At 35.0% G+C, this 14,557-nt stretch overlaps 1 long non-coding RNA gene across 2 annotated transcripts in view; it reads right to left on the minus strand.

Annotated features, from left to right (window-relative positions):
* Positions 1–1,773: 1,773 nt before the first annotated feature.
* Positions 1,774–14,557, minus strand: part of LOC110142134 (uncharacterized) — a 240,520-nt gene continuing 227,736 nt past the window's right edge. For both annotated transcript variants that reach the window (XR_011492709.1, XR_002315241.2), the window contains one exon: positions 1,774–2,076. This is a non-coding gene — a long non-coding RNA (uncharacterized lncRNA). The remainder of the gene's footprint in view (positions 2,077–14,557) is intronic.

The following is a 14,557-nucleotide window of genomic DNA, read 5'->3' on the forward strand; positions in this document are numbered from 1 at the left end:
ATGTAGATGACATCACCCTTGGGCCTCAAAATCATTGCAAATGCTGACTGCAGCCATGAAATTAAAAGGTGTGTGCTCCTTGGAAGAAAAGATGATCAACCTACACAGTGTATTAAAAAACAGAGATATTACTTTGCCAACAAAAGTCTGTCTAGTCAAAGCTATGGTTTTTCCAGTAGTCACGTATGGATGTGAGAGTTGGACTATAAAGAAAGCTGAGCACCAGAGAACTGAGGATTTGAACTGTGGTGTTGGAGAAGACTCTTGAGAGTCCCTTGGACTGCAAGGAGATCCAACCAGTCCATCCTGAAGGAGATCAGTCCTGGATGTTCATTGGAATGACTGATGCTGAAGCTCCAATACTTTGGCCACCTGATACTAAGAATTGACTCACTGGAAAAGATCCTGATACTGAGAAAGAGTAAAGGCAGGAGGAGAAGGGGGCGACAGCAGACGAGATGGATGACATCACCAACTCAATGGACATGAGTCTGAGTAAGCTCTGGGAGCGGGTGATGGACAGGGAGGCCTGGCGTGCTGCAGTGCATGGTCTTGCAAAGAGTCGGACACGACTGAATGACTGAACTGAGCTAAAGTGTTGATAGTTAGTTTTCATACTAGTTTTAGAAAATGGGGAGATCTTTACATATGGTTCTATTTCTGACATTAAATATTTCTTTTTTACATTGAGTCACAATATTTCTCTTTATAAATCCTAACGTTTGATCCTACACCTCATCTTAAGGGCAAGCCTAGACATTTACTCTATAATATAGTAGTAGGCTCTAAAAATACAGATTTTGAAATGTTGAGTGAATATTGGTATGAAAGTAGATGCTTTCCAGGCTAAATATTCTCTGCTTATTCATTTTCTATATTTAACTGAACATGGTTTGTAGAAAATCATCATTCATTGGTCTCTGAGCTGCTTGTTGGGAGTGGAAGTTGTAAGAAGTAAAAGAGACAAAACTAACCTCATTATATAAAGATAACTAATTTTTAAAGTTAATATATATTTAATATTTAAACTGATGTGAATGACTATCCTTGCATGTTCCTCATCTTATTCAATACAAAGTTGTTGAAAGTGATTTTAAAAGATCCTGGTTTCAAAAGTCAACCTGCTTCTATACTTTAGGAAAAAAGAAATACTTGTTATAAAGACTCTTTACAACCCCCTGGACTGAAGCACACCAGGCCTCTCTGTCCCTCACCATCTCCCAAAGTTTGCCCAAGTTCATGTCCATTGCATCAGTGATGCCATCCAGCCATCTCATCCTCTGATGCCCTCTTCTCCTTCTGCCCTTGATCTTTCCCAGCATCAGGGACTTTTCCAATGAGTTGGTTGGATTTTATTGATCTTTATGGATCTTAGACTGGGCTAAAGTCTGAAGGGAAGGGAAGGCACTCACAAATGCAGGGGATCAGAGAGTCTTATTCTATTTCAGGAAGCCCCAAGTGAAAGGCTGTGTGTCTGATCAAAAAAATAAAATTTTGCAGTCCTATTCAGCACACCAACAATTCTGGCCACCCACTTGTTTCTTCATTGGGAACTCTAGGTGCTAAAGACAGCAAAATATGAATCTGTAAGTTTTCCCCTGAATTTTCTGAGCCCAGGAAGTGCTATGTGAAGGTGTATAAGTGTACTCTCGTCTCCCCAATGGATAAAAGGCTTGCTTTCAAATTGTAGTTGCCTATACAGTACTTTCCCTTAGAATACAGTAAATCAACAAGCCAATGAAAAAATTAATGGTACCCCAAACAGCACAGCCCTCTTGTTCAAAGAAGTTTATTTCACTATTTTGTATCCTGGAGTTCCAATAGAGACTGTGACAACAGGATGATTTTGCTGACCTCACAGAAAACAAAATAACAAAAGGAAAATAATCAGACTTGTTGTGCAGTCTGCCAGCAGATGCTGTGAAGAAAGGCAGAACAGCAGCAGTCAGCCATGCTCTGCTACCGGCAAAGTTTAGCTAATCAATGTGGGGTTGGTGTCTGGGAGCGCAAGCGTCCAGGCATGGATTCAGCAAAACACATTAGCGAATTTTCTTCCTCATTATATCTGCCCTGTTCCTGAGGCCAAGACAGAAAATATGGTCAGTAAAAAAATACAATTTGTGGATTTTAAATTTCACACATTTCTGTTATTCATTGTTACTATATTTATTGCTTTATAAAATAAAGTGGAAATAACCCTGATTTTCTCCTCAGTTTTTATTACAAATTGAATTGCAAGTTTCACGTTCAACAATTTGATTGTAAAATATTTAATGGATAAATATTCTGCAAAGGGTCCATACACTTCCCTCCTCTAGAAAAAAATGGGATTTTCATTTTCTTTAAATGTATATGTTAAATACTTTCTGATATACTTCAGAAATACTAAACAAATATAGTTTTAAAATATACAGATTTTTTTTTCCATTGACAGATGGAAGCAGGTGTTACAATTTTAGGCTACAAATTATGATTTTAGATTTTATCTGAATAGATGTGATTAATAGATCTCAAAAGAGTTTTAAAGTATTGTATGTATATGGCCCACTCCTTGGAGATTCCAGCTGAACACTCATGTGGACCCCACTTCCCCCAAATAATGTTAATTTTCTCATAATATTATCAGTGAGTATATAAAGCAAGTATATAAAGTAATATAAAGCAATAACAGCACATTGCTGTTGTGAGTACAAATCAGAAAATCACTTTGGAAAATAATCTGACATTAAGTAGTTAACTTGAGGATTCACATATGTTATATCCTAGCAATTCAACTCCTCATTGAGTATCCTAAAGAAATGAATGATTCCTGCACATGTGCAAAAGTGCTCAGAGCAGTATTATTCACAATAGCCCTAGCCTGGAAATCACGCAAATAGTTATCACTAAAATAAATAAATCAATTGTAATATAGTCACATAATGACTGCTTAACAATAATGAAGGGGAACAAACTACTACTAAAAAAAAAATAAACGAATTTCCAAAGCATAAAATTAAGCAAAAGAAATGGACACAAAAACAACACACCAGTATAATTCCATTCACATAAAGTTCAACCTCAGGCAAAACTCATCATTTGTTTAAAAATATGTATATTTTTTCATTTAAAAATCAACTATACTTCATTTAAATGCACATATTGATAAAACAAAAAACTTATTATCACAAAACATAGGATATGGCTACATCAAAGGGGGACAATCTATTGTTCACTATTTGGCTTCACTTACTTTCAAGAGGTTTTTTTTTCTTTTGTTCATATTTTTCCCTATATTTGATTCCTATTTCCTACTATGAACCATATTCAACTGATAAAACTATTCAGTAATACCTACATTCTGCTCAATACTAATAAATTCTCTTTCTGTATTATTATACACAGTCCACTGCCTTATTCACCTACCAGGGAATGAAAAGTAATACTGGATCCCAGGATGTGAAATCACAGCAAATAGCACTTCTGGATGAAATAAACAAAACACCCACCACTTCAGCTAGAATTTCTGAACAGTCTCCCTGAATTTCAGTACCTTTTCTCTGAGAAAGGTTGAAAGTGTAAAATATACCATGCTTTATTACCTTTCTGTCTTTAATATCATTGTGAAGGTAGTACAAAGAAGCTAGAGTAGTTTTCTTTTTAAAATGAGTATACATGGGGTATCTGACGCTATCTAGTAAGTAGCTGTTTCTGATTAACACACTGGGGAAGAAATGTACAAAATGAGCAGTCAGGACTGTTTCCATGGTTGCCAAGCTCTTTCCATGGAACAAAAGTAAGAAGGCCTTAGAAGGTGCCTCCGTCCTAGAGTTGAGCATGATTAAGTGTTGGAAATGCAGAAGGAGGTGGTATTCACTTCAAAATGCAGTTCATATATGCAAATAATATTGTAACTCTGTTGAGACAAATATGTTATAAAAAATCATTTTTGACAATATAGAAGCATGCGATTGCAATGCTATAGTGTAGTAGAATTTTATAGAGAACTTCATGAAAGGGGAAAAGAAACTGAATTTTACTCAGCACATTCTATAGGACTGGAATAAGCTGAGATGACCTATGTACCAGGAGATATAATTATCTTTTCTCTTATTTTAATAGATGAGAAGCAAAGACTCAAAAAGATCAAAGTACCCTTTCCAAGACAAACACCTGAAACTTTTTCTCTTCAAATCCAAAACCAAGGCTGCACCTGTCAGATGGCATCATATATTTGGATATGTGAGATGTTTAATGGAATATTCTAACAAAATGTATTGCTCTACTGTATCTGCAGACCAAGGAAGATGCTCGTAACATTACCTATGTCCCTTCACTGTAGACTCAACTTTGAAGGAAAATTTTATACCAGTATTAGAAATGGCTATGATTCTTTTGAATAGCTTAATTTTATGTTACGGATTTTTTGAATTTTATAAGTGACCATGTGCCCATCTTTGCAATGACCTGAAGAATACTTGGAGTGGTATTTGGACCAAGCTCAAATTCTAAAGTCTGCAATCTATATATTGGTCCCACATAACCACTCTTATCCTCACTTTCCTTTTGCCTAGTTTTTTATTTTTTTCAATCCATATACTTTAAATTATATTTCCTTTTCCCTAATCATGTATTTTATGTCAACATAGACAAAATGCATTGCAAATAATAATAATTTTCCTTAAAGATATGCTTCATGTTCATCTCTTCCTAAATTTCATAACTGGGTGATAATTCTTATGCTATAAGTTTCCTACCCATATCTCTGATTTCTTTTTCCACACCTCTTTTATACATGTCTAATATGTTGCATTATAGAGATATCTGCTAGGGACAACTAAAAATCCATTTTGTCTTGTTATATCTTTGTCAGAAGAATGAATTCTGCTCTGTCTCAATCTGACCTTTCGAATGTTACGCCTTGACAGACTCTCTCCTTCACCTGTCAGACAGTCCAGGAAAAAAGAGGAGAAAAAGCACCTAGTAAATCACTCAGGATGTATCTCTATTACAGAAGAAAAATGAAATGGAGAGTTGAAATATAGTGATCCTGTTTCCTTCCCAAGGAAATCAAGGGGTTGGGGAGATCGACAAAAGTTTTGACGTTAGAGTTTGAGAGACACGGGGCATATCACATTAGTTATGTTTAAATTCTTATCTTCACAAAAGAAGCTCCGTTCTCCTTTATTTGTTCACTTTTGTCACTCTGCTCATCATACACATGGGTGATGGAGGGGAGGGGTCGTCTTTATTATAATGCTAAGATACAGTCTGTAAACAACCATGACCCATGGGATACCAGTGACAATAAGGACCAGTTTCACTCAGAATGCTGGGGAATTTTATTGGCATTTTTCATACTGGTTAGCCTGAACTATAATATGAACCATATGTCAGTATCTCTTACTTAGTGCAATGGAATATACACTATAAACAGGACTTATTTATCATCAAAATCCTTTTTTTTAATTGTTTGAGTATTTCTCAGTTCTCTTTACATTTTAACACACATCTCTCCTATTATCTTCTTCACTGCAATATGAAACCAATGACAAAGGCAAGAACTGTACCAAGAGAGACAGGAAAAGTCATACTTAAGCCTAATTTTGGCCTTTGAAATATCAAATAATTTTACACTACCAAGTTCTCAGCATTCATTCAGAGGACTATTTTTTTTCCCCCTGCAGAGAACGGAGTTTTCCACAATAACACCAATGATAGCCCTTGGAATATCCCTGCTTCAATTTCCACATGCCAGATGAATCCCAAAAATTATATACTTCTTGCATGTCAGCTTAGAGAAGCCAAATGAAGCACATGAGATCAAAGGCAGAACGCTGGATGACAGAAGCCTAAAACAACAATTCCAATGTGGAAGGACAACAGAGAAGCAACAGGAATCCCAAGGGGGTTCCCACCGTTCACTGCTAACTAGGAATGCAAACTCCACAGATCCGTAAGGAGGATACTCCTAGCATGAGTCTAGAAAATTTCAGATCTGAAACTTTCAGAATTCAAAAAAAAACAAATTTAGTGCCTACATGTAATAGGGTAGATGCATTAAAACTTAGCTGAGCACCAGTCACCTCTCTCCCCCCACCCTCCCCATACACCTCACACACTTACACTTATAATAGATGAGGGAGGATGGCAAAAACTATGGTTCCAATTATCTTGTTCAAGGTTACATAACCTGTAAATTGTAGAGCCGCATTTCAAATCACTTGAAATTAAGCTATGTTTTCTAACTTCAACTATGACTAGCTTTTGGTCAAATTCAGTGTGAATTTTCAGATCCTCTTCACCCATCAGTTGCACTGAATACTTGGGTCACCAGTGAAACCATCTTCGTCCTACAGTCAAGTGAATCCACATTTTTCTTATCTACTTTATCCTTTTCTGTTCTTTTCAGAATGCTTATTCTGCCGTTTTCTGGTGAATCATGTTTGCTTTGCACTTCTTTAAATGTTTTCCCTCAGCTCCTCTATGATAGTTATTCTTTTCAATTCCCTGACCATTTTTACCACACTTATATATCAACTATGTCAGCATCATATCTCTGATATGTTAATAAAGTTTAAATCTTCATAATTTAGCCTACTTCCACCCAAGCTCTAAACTCATATTCACCACTTCAAGTTCACCTGGATGTCTATGTCAGAGGAATTAGTTATATTTTAATGTTATTAGAGTGAAACATCAGTGTTACATATTGTAGTATCTGTCACTCCCAGTGGATGATAGATTTCCTAAACCGAGGAACAGAAACTTACATATCCAGTCTCTGTGCATGATGTGTGACCAACATATGTTTGTTGAATGTGTTAATAATGCAATGTATTAATAATCAACCTGACACAGCCCAATACTGAAATACATGCCCTCTCTTCTCCTTAACACTAGTCCTAAAATTCCTACTATCTTTTCCATAGAAGGAGGACTTAATAGAGTATCTAGTATTTATTATACTACTATATTAGCCATTCCATATATAGCAATTTTATGTAGAACATACAGCTATAGCTACTATATGTATAAATCATACATAATGTATATATACAACTGCTATAGATGTGAAATATAACATTTAGAATGTAATAAATGCACATATACATAAATACATATATAGACATTTAACATAAAGAGTATATTAATAGAGATAAACATATAGGTATTTATGTATATATCTTATATAAATATAAGTGCTATATAAAATATTTAATTATATAATAATGCAATTAGATACCATATATAATAAAAATTATCAAAATTATCATATATAGATGGATAAGGGAATGGAAACCCACTCCAGTATTCTTGCCTGAAGAATTCCATGGACAGAGGAGCCTGGTGGGATACAGACACTGGGTCACAAAGAGTTGGACATGACTGAGCGACTAACATATACACGCACACACACATCTTTCATAGAATACTGTAAAGATCTATATTACAACTATAAAGACTCAGAGAGGTACAATATCTAATCTAGACTCACCTAAATATTTTTACACAAAGCTGGGCACAAAGCCTCCAAGTCCTATTTCCAAAGAATGCTCTGATCTACTCTGATATGCTGATCAGTTATTTAAGTCGGAGCTGTTTTCTGAACTTCATTTGTCATTTTCTTAAAAAACACTGGAGAGTCAAACAAAGAGTAGGTGCTCAATACATTTGTGATGAATAAATTATAAAATAAAAGTTCAACCTGATACTTTAAGATATCTAAATGGATAGGATGTCTCAAATTTGGAAACTTTTAGGTAAAAAGATATCCTGAGTCAGCTAATAGCAACCCAGTATGCTAAGTCACTGAAGCCAAGAAGAGTAGAAAGTATTTCCTAAAATAGAAAAAAAATGGGACTAATTTTCCAATGAGGTAAAAGATTGACTCCACTTTTTAATATCTCACTGACTGAAAAGATACTGTGCTATGTAGCCATCTATCTCTCTGAGTTTCAATATAGTCATCTGAAGTATAATTATATACTTCTATAATAACATATTTATATTTTGCAAATTGTCTTACCAAAAAATAGACTGCTTACCTTGAGGCTATAGATTCTTTAGGCAACTGCTATTGGTTTTCCCCCATATATACAAAATATTCACTTCCTCCCAATTATTGCTATTATTCCAATATTGTATGCATATTTAAATGATCTCTTAATACTTAAGTAATACACAGATTTTCAATAGAGCAATTTTTATATACCCTTCTCTATGTTTTTGTTTTAATAACGCTAGCCCATCCAAACCTTTTTACTATATCCAGTGCAAATAAAATTTATTCATTGTGCTAGATTACAAGTACTGGTTCATAAATAGAGTTGAAATTCAGGACATTTTTTTCTTTAGTTGCAATGGCCTAGGAATAAACAGTTCTAAATTTTAATCCTAGGTTTGTCCCTTGACAGCTTTATGACATAGTAAATTGCTTAACTCCTTTGTATTTCTAGTTCTTTATTTGTTAAAATTAGTGCAGTGGATGTAACTACCTATGCCACTGAATTATTTTTCTAATTTTATGAAAAAATGAGATGTAAGTTAATTCCTAAGAAAAAATATGATTTGGAATTAAAATTTCTTCATTAAGCAATTATTATTTTTTGGCAAAGTTAAAGGTAGGCTAGATGGCAGTGGCACATTCACTCACACACACTGATAATGTGGTAACAAGTTGCTACAACCTTTGTGGAAAGCAATTTGTAAATATAAATCAAGAGCCTGAAAAATATTCAGAGCCTTGATCTGCTAATTAGTAAGCTCAAAGTCTATTTTAAAATTATAAACTTGTATGATAGATAAATACTTATGTACACATAATATATTCCTAGTGAATTTATGATAACAAAAATAAACAATTCACTGTACAGCAATAAAAAAATTCAAACAATGAAAAATTATGTAGCCATTAAGATCACATTATTTGTTTACAGAAACAAATCTTGAATACAATTCATGTTAACTAAAAAGCAACGATTCTGATTATACATATATAAACAATAAGAAGTGAACAGAAATAATAATGGAATGAAACATGCCAAAAATATTAGCAATGACTTTCTTCAGAAGATAGGATTAGGGTGGAGAGGGAGGTGGGAGGGGGGACCGGGATGGGGAATACATGTAAATCCATGGCTAATTCATTTCAATGTATGACAAAAACCACTGCAATATTGTAAAGTAATTAGCCTCCAACTAATAAAAATAAATGGGAAAAAAAAAGAAGATAGGATTATAAGTGTGCTTTTCTAAAATGTGCATATTTTTCTTGGATATTTAGAAGAAATTAATAAAAGCAAACAGAATATTAACTACTAATGATCAGTCTTCATTTCAGTTTCAAAATAAAAAAGCATGTTTAGATAAAATTCAAATATGGCTAGACTTTCAGGTGTGAAGATGATAAACTACAGGTAGAAGTTTCCCTACTGTTTGAAGTATTCATGCATACACTGTTCAGTCACATTGTCAGGATATTTTGTTCAGTTTTGAAATTGCAAATAACAGGACTAGAACAATTTTTGAGTTTCTTCTAAATTTTATTTTTTTGAAGTATAGTTGATTCACAATGCTGTGTTAAACTTTGCTTTATAGCAAACTGATTTTGTCACACATAAATATGTATATATGTATATTCTTTTTTGTATTCTTTACATTATGGCTTATTACAGGATATTGAATATACTTCCCTGTGCTATAAGTAGGATCTTGTTGCTGGTCCATTCTATATACAATAGTTTGCATCGGCTAGTCCCAAATTCTCCATATATCACTCCCTCACCCTCTTACCCACAGCAACCACAGTCTGTATCTGTGTGTCATTTTCTGTTTCATAGATAAATTCATTTGTGTCATATTTTAGATTTGACAAATAAATGACTTCATTTTTTTTTGTCTTCCTCTTTCTAAAGGACTTAAAAATTCTAAAGTATGTTTTCACTCTTAGAATCCATATTCCTAGATTACATGGGAGAACACACGCCCAAAGGAGTGAGCAGTTCAAGCCACGGACTGGATGTCCCAGTCCTGGGGTCCTCCATGGGAAACACAAGCCCCCCTGGCTGGAAGATCTCTGGGACTAACAGAGTCGCTGTGGGAAGCCTGGACTCTACTCCCGGGGAGGGAGTGCTTGCTTGTGTAGGTTTAATGGCAAGGCAGGATGGAGCGAGATCTGCATTAGTGACTACCTGGTTTCTGTGATCACTTTGCCCTGTGCCCTACCCTGAGGCCAGCAAACACTCCAATTCCACTTATCCCAACTCACAGAGCAGCACTGGATCTCGGGCCGCTAAGACTAGTGAAAAGACTCAACCAACGGGAAGCAGAGGTGACGGGTCCTGGGGCCGGGCCTGGGTGCAGCGGTGGTGGCCACTGGTGACACTTACGAAGCAGTACCTCGGAAGGAGCCCAGGTTTCTGATGGCGGCCACTCCACCACGACTTACCCCTCGGCACACACTTAGAGCAAGCCAGTCCTGCAAGCCATACAGAGCAATTTTGCAGCAGGACGAGGGCAGGGGAGGCTGAGGGGAACAGCTGACTTGCACCCAAGGCTTTGCACGAATGACGACATGGGCCCCTGCACAGGCAGCAAGAACTCTATCGGTGCTGGCACAACCAACAGCCCACTGAAGCAGCTAAGGATTCTAACAGTTCAAGGGCATCCTAAAATTGTACCGCTCTACCATTTGAAATTTTAATACCTAATAAAATATCCTGACACTGTGATTAAACAATCATAGGAATGAAGACTTCAAAAAGTAGACAAACGGCTGCCTACAATATCATCTTCACATTTGAAACTCGAGACATATTTGAATACTAAACATGATTTCTTAGATAGAGATCAGATAACCGTGATCATTAGCAGTTGATATTTTATGTTCATTTTTATTAATTTTTTTCTGAATAGTCAGAATACATTGTTTCAGTAGTAGCCAAAGAATTGATGCTTTCAAAATGTGGTGCTAGAGAAGACTCTTGAGAGTTCCCTGGACTGCAAGGAGATCAAACCAGCCAATTATAAAGAAAATCAATCCTGAATATTCACTGGGAGGACTGATGCAAAGCTCTAAGATTTTGGCCACCTGATTCAAAGAGATGATTCACTGAAAAAGACCCTGATTCTGGGAAAGACTGAAGGCAAAAGGAGAAGAGAGTGGCAGAGGATAAAATAGTTAGATAGTATAACTGACTCAATGGACATGAATTTGAGCAAGTTCTGGGAGACAGTGAAGGACAGCGAAGCCTGGTGTGCTGCAGTCCATGGGGTCAAAAAGAGTCAGACACAATTTAGTGACTGAACAACAGCAACAATGAGGGAAAAGAATCTGAAAAAGGATACAAACACACATACACATATTATATATATAAATGAATCACTATGCTATATACCTGAAATTAACACAATACTGTAAATCAATAATACTTCAATAAATAGAAATAAAAGTCTACCAATAACAAATGCTGATCCTGATGTGAAGAAATGGAACCTCTTTATACTGTTGGTGGGAATGGAAGTTGGTGCAGCCACTATGGAAAACAGTCACATAGGTTCCTCAAAAAACCATTAATAAATATAGAACTGCTATTAACCAGCAATTCCATTCCTGTGCATGTATTTGGAAAAACAAAAGCACTAATTCAAAATGATACATGGTCCCCATGTTCAAAACAGTATTGTTTTCATCAGCCAAGATATGGAGGCAACCCATTTCCATCAACATATGAACAGATATAGAAGTGGTATGTATGTATGTGGTATATATGTACAACAGTACTCAGGATAAAAAGTGAAATTCTGTCATTTGCAGCAAAGTAGATAGACCTAGAGAGTATTATGCTTAGTGAAATAAGCCAGAGAAAGACAAACAACGTATGATATCACTTATATGTGAGATCTACAAAATAATGCAAACATAGGCAGTAAAAGAGAAACAGACCCAAAGGAAATAAAATTTAGAATACCAATGGAGAGAAAGAAGGGTGAAGTAACATATTACGGGACTGAGAAGTATAAACTACTATGTATAAAATATAAGAAAATCAAGGATATGTTGTATAGCACAAGGAATAACAGTCATTATTTTGTGCTAAACTTTAATGAAGTATAAACTGCTAAAATACTAAATCACCATGCTGTACATCTGAAATTAATATTGTAATTCACCTATACAGAAATTTTAAAAAAAATGTCAAATCTTCAGGTCTAAAAGCAACATTTTAGAAACATGTCCATGTGGTACCAGTCCATCAAATGAAGGCCTTATCTAAATTATTCTACAGATTTAATAACTTGAGAAATTAATAATTTGTTCATTATTTTAGTGATTTATCTTCCTTTCAGTTTTACTATGAATTAAAGTCATGGAACATCTGAATTATTGTCTTGATAATTCAGAATAATCTAAATGTTTTACACACTCCTGATGCTAATCTGAATATTATAGTAACAAGTGTTCTAATATTTGATATTCCATATGGATGAGCACAGATCTAAAATGCCCTTATTAAAGTTTATGGTGTCATATTTGTAAATACCATAAATTTGCAACTGAAAATTGCATTCAGTAAAAAATAAAGTATCTGCCTGCAAAATAGGATACATGGGAGATTCAAGTTCAATCCCTGGGTCAGGAAGATTCTTTGGAGAAGGAAATGGCAACCCACTCCATTATTCTTGCCTGGGAAATTCCATGGACAGAGGGGCCTGGTGGGCTACAGTCCATGGGGTCACAAAGACTCAGGCACAACTGAACATAGCACAAACACAAAAATACTTTATAAACCTACAAAAATAAAAATCTTTTAAAAAGCAAGTAAAGGGAAATATATCTTAACTCACTGCCTTCTCCCAGTGACAACTACCTATTAATTACTTAAATTTTCTGAAGGTCTACACATTTATAGACACATTTCATACAATTTGACAGTCAAAATAAACACTGAATTGGACTTTGTTTAGCTTGCTGTTCTTCAGGTGTTTTTTTTTTTTTCTTAAATACAATTTTAACACACCTGTAATTTAGTATAATGTATAACTGAGTTTCTCTGTAAACCAAGGTTATCATTGTTTCTGTTATAATACCATGGACCATGGAGCACAGATGTATAACAGAGTACTCCATTTTAATTTACTGAAATACATGAGAGATAAAAGTGTACAAATTTATATACAGAAGAGTTCCATAAAAATTATAAGTATGGGATGAATTCTGTAATTGAGGAATATTTTGAATTATAACCTTAAGCCAGATGATCTCTCATTTGACTTTTCTCTTGTATAACAATGGAGAAGGATGTTTGACTCATCCATAAAAATGTAATAATGATCAAGCTGCTACCCTTTAAAGTCATGCCCTTGGGTTTTATTGAGGGTTGATGCAAGGAACGGCCATATGCAGATGGCTACTGCATCAACCATAAAATCATTTTTGATGGCATTATTCATTTACATTATTCAATGTTCTCGGTAAGAAAGACCTTGAGTGTTATATTTTTTGAACATAATATCAGGGGAAAAAAACAGTTTCTGTAGGACTGATTTACCTCCTCATACTTTTAATAAAATCAAAATTTGTTTTCTATTTTTGTCCTGGATGCCAGGAAGCTCAAAGTTGTACCCAGTACTAGCTAATATAACTAAATAAATTCTTATAGGTAATGTACTTGTCTCAAACAGTTTGTTGGGTTGGCCAAAAAGTTTGTTTGTTTATTTCCGTAAGATGTTAAAGAAAAACTCAAATGAACTGTTAGATCAACCCAGTAATTTCTATTTGTTCATATTACTGTAGGAATATTTTCATCATAAAATGCCTGAAAACTTTCTGGAAAATGGAAAGAGTAGAGGAGAGAACTGAGAACACTCACATTTTTTAATCTCCTGCTTTGTGAGGTAATGTAGCACTATATTAAATGGGTTACATATAGTACTTGATTACCCTAATATCTTCAGTAAAGCTCATGACCCTTAGTATACAGATTATAAAAAACCAGAGGGGTATAAATAGTAGGCTATTTACCAAGAGTCACTTAAATGTGTACAGCACTGAGTTTTTGTAGCCTTAACTCATCAAGGAACAACAGACTGGTTCAAAATTCCCAAGAAAGGAGTATATCAAAGCTGTATTTTTTCACCTTGCTTATTTAACTTCTAGCCTGGCATTCCATGTGAAATGAAGTGCAGGCTGGAATCAAGACTTCCAGGAGAAATATCAATAACCTCAGATAAGCAGATGATATCACTCTAATGGTGAAAGTAAAGAGTAATTAAAGAACCTCTTGACGAGGGGGAGAGGAAAGTGAAAAGGCTGGTTTAAAACTCAACATTCAAAGAACTAAGATCATAGCATTCAGTCCCATCACTTCATGGCAAATGGAAAGGGGAAAAGTGAAAATAGTAACAGATTTTATTTTCTTGGGCTCCAAAATCACAACAGATGGTGACTACAGCCACAAAATTAAAAGATACTTGCCCTTTGGAAGGAAAGCTAGGAGACATCTAGACAGCATATTAAAAAGCAGAGACATCACTTTGCTGATAAATGTCTGTATAGTTAAATCTGTGGTTTTTC

This window comes from Odocoileus virginianus, chromosome 18 (assembly GCF_023699985.2).
Source record: "Odocoileus virginianus isolate 20LAN1187 ecotype Illinois chromosome 18, Ovbor_1.2, whole genome shotgun sequence".
In the NCBI taxonomy this organism is placed as follows: domain Eukaryota; kingdom Metazoa; phylum Chordata; class Mammalia; order Artiodactyla; family Cervidae; genus Odocoileus; species Odocoileus virginianus.